The sequence below is a fragment of the Limanda limanda genome, chromosome 21 (genome assembly GCF_963576545.1).
Source record: "Limanda limanda chromosome 21, fLimLim1.1, whole genome shotgun sequence".
In the NCBI taxonomy this organism is placed as follows: Eukaryota; Metazoa; Chordata; class Actinopteri; order Pleuronectiformes; family Pleuronectidae; genus Limanda; species Limanda limanda.
The window spans coordinates 617,501-620,000 of NC_083656.1; the positions used below are offsets into that span (position 1 = coordinate 617,501).

Consider the following 2,500-nt stretch of genomic DNA (forward strand, 5'->3'; position numbering starts at 1 on the left):
TGTCGTCTCAGTCTTTTTCTCGCTGTAGTTTCATCAACCAGAGGAAACAGAAGCTGTGATGAGCTTGTGTTCATCAGGATGAAGATCAGAGTGAAACCTGGACGGCTCCTCCTTCTCCTGTGTGTCGTCAGGTGAAGGTTCAGAGACGCTGGTTTTCAACAGGACGATTCACAAGACAGATGTTACTTGATAAGTTTTAATTTCAAACTCGACTCAAAGTTCCTAACGACAGAAAAACACCACAGAAGAAAAGAGAAGTGGAATAAAAAAAATGAGAGCAAAATGAAGCCACAGTTAATCTAGATTTGACTGTTCGGTCTTATTACAGCTGTGTTGTGTCTCCTCACAGATGTTGAGAGTTTTCCTGAAAACCCTGTGAGGAAGTGGACGAGTGTTTGTGTGACTGACAGCTGTGATCTCATTCATGGAGTTTTAAAGGTCAACGGCCAAGGTCAAATTCAATTTCAGCTGAAGCAGCAGACGGATGTTAAATCGAAGCAGCGTGAAACACCGCAGAGCAGCGGCAAGCTTCTTCACTTATTCCAGAAGAAACTGACGAGATTCCGCTCGAAAAACTTTTGAGATCGATCAACAATAGAAGGTTGGGTAGAGACTGAAGGAACCAGGATCCCAGCAGCTGGAGGTTCAGGTCCAACCTCGTCTGAGCAGGATCCTCCTGGACAACCTCTGTTAGAGGTTATCTGGACATAGAGACGTCAGGGTAGGGATATGTAGTCCACACAGAGGCGATGGACTACATATCCCTTCAGGCCCGGGAAGGACCCGGGACCAGGGGAGGCTGGACCCAGGCTCGGGTCAGACAGGAAGGAGGAAGGATGTAAAGAAAAGATGGAGGATGAGTATCATCATCCCAGATTGGATTCTGGACTGAGGTTGGACAAAGAGTCGTTGACACATTCCCAAGACAGATTTTACTTGATAAGTTTTGATTTATTAACGCTCGGTTCAGAGAGAATGAACCAATCAGCAACGGAGGGGGGGGGGGGCTCCTCCTGAGAGCGGAACAATCTCATCTGAAGGTGACGCTGCAGGTGTGTTCCTGGAAAATCTCCTCCTGAGTGGTTTCAGAAGGAATTAGAATAAGGAGAGGAGGTGTGTGTGTGTGTGTGTGTGTGTGTGTGTGTGTGTGTGTGTGTGTGTGTGTGTGTGTGTGTGTGTGTGCCTCACACACAGAGTCTAGATCCAGAATAATAAAGAGCGAGGACGGTGTGAGTCTGTAAACTGAAAAACGATCTTCTGTGTTCTTTAACAATCTTCTGCTGGACGAGTCCTGTAAACATCTCGTGAAGCGGTTCCACAGTCTCGTCTCGTCTCGTCCTCGGTTCCTCGGTTCCTCGGTTCCTCGGTTCCTCGGTTCTGGAGAACAAAGACTGGACAGAACCTCCCAGAACCTTTGACGAAGCTAAAACCTGCAACTGAAGAATAAATCTCAGCGCGTCCACCATGTTTGTCCTGTCAAAGACAACTGAGCTGCTTCCAGTGGAGAACAAACGTCCTTCATCACCCTCCTCCTCCTCCTCCTGCTCCTCCTGCTCCTCCTCCTCCTCCTCCTCCTCCTGCTCCTCCTCCTCCTGCTCCTCCTTCTCCACCTCCTCCTGCTCCTCCTCCTGCTCCTCCTCCTCCACCTCCTCCACCTCCTCCACCTCCTCCTCCTCCTTCTCCACCTCCTCCTGCTCCTCCTCCTCCTCCACCTCCTCCTGCTCCTCCTCCTCCTCCTGCTCCTCCTCCTCCTCCTCCTCCTCCACCTCCTCCTGCTCCTCCTCCTCCTCCTCCTGCTCCTCCTCCTCCTCCTCTCCTCCTCCTCCTCCTCCTCCTCCTCCTCCTCCTCCTCCACCTCCTCCACCTCCTCCACCTCCTCCTCCTCCTCCTCCTGCTCCTCCTCCTCCTCCTGCTCCTCCTCCTCCACCTCCTCCTCCTCCTGCTCCTCCTCCTCCTCTTCCTCCTCCTCCTCCTCCTCCTGCTCCTCCTCCTCCACCTCCTCCTCCTCTTCCTCCTCCTCCACCTCCTCCTCCTCTTCCTCCTCCTCCTCCTCCTCCTCCTCCTCCTCCTCCTCCTCCTCCTCCTCCTCCTCCTCCTCCTCCTCCTCCTCCACCTCCTCCACCTCCTCCACCTCCTCCTCCTCCTCCTCCACCTCCTCCTCCTCTTCCTCCTCCTCCTCCTCCTCCTCCTCCTCCTCCTCCTCCTCCTCCTCCTCCTCCTCCTCCTCCACCTCCTCCTCCTCTTCCTCCTCCTCCTCCTCCTCCTCCTCCTGCTCCTCCTCCACCTCCTCCACCTCCTCCACCTCCTCCTCCTCCTCCTCCACCTCCTCCTCCTCCTCCTCTTCCTCCTCCTCCTCCTCCTCCTCCTCCTCCTCCTCCTCCTCCTCCTCCTCCTCCTCCTCCTCCTCCTCCTCCACCTCCTCCTCCTCCTCCTCCTCCTCTCCACCTCCTCCACCTCCTCCACCTCCTCCTCCTCCTGCTCCTCCTCCTCCTCCTGCTCC

At 54.6% G+C, this 2,500-nt stretch overlaps 1 pseudogene; it reads left to right on the plus strand.

Moving 5' to 3' along the window:
- The first annotated feature begins 1,686 nt into the window (after positions 1–1,686).
- Positions 1,687–2,500, plus strand: part of LOC133028312 (uncharacterized protein DDB_G0271670-like) — a 958-nt pseudogene continuing 144 nt past the window's right edge.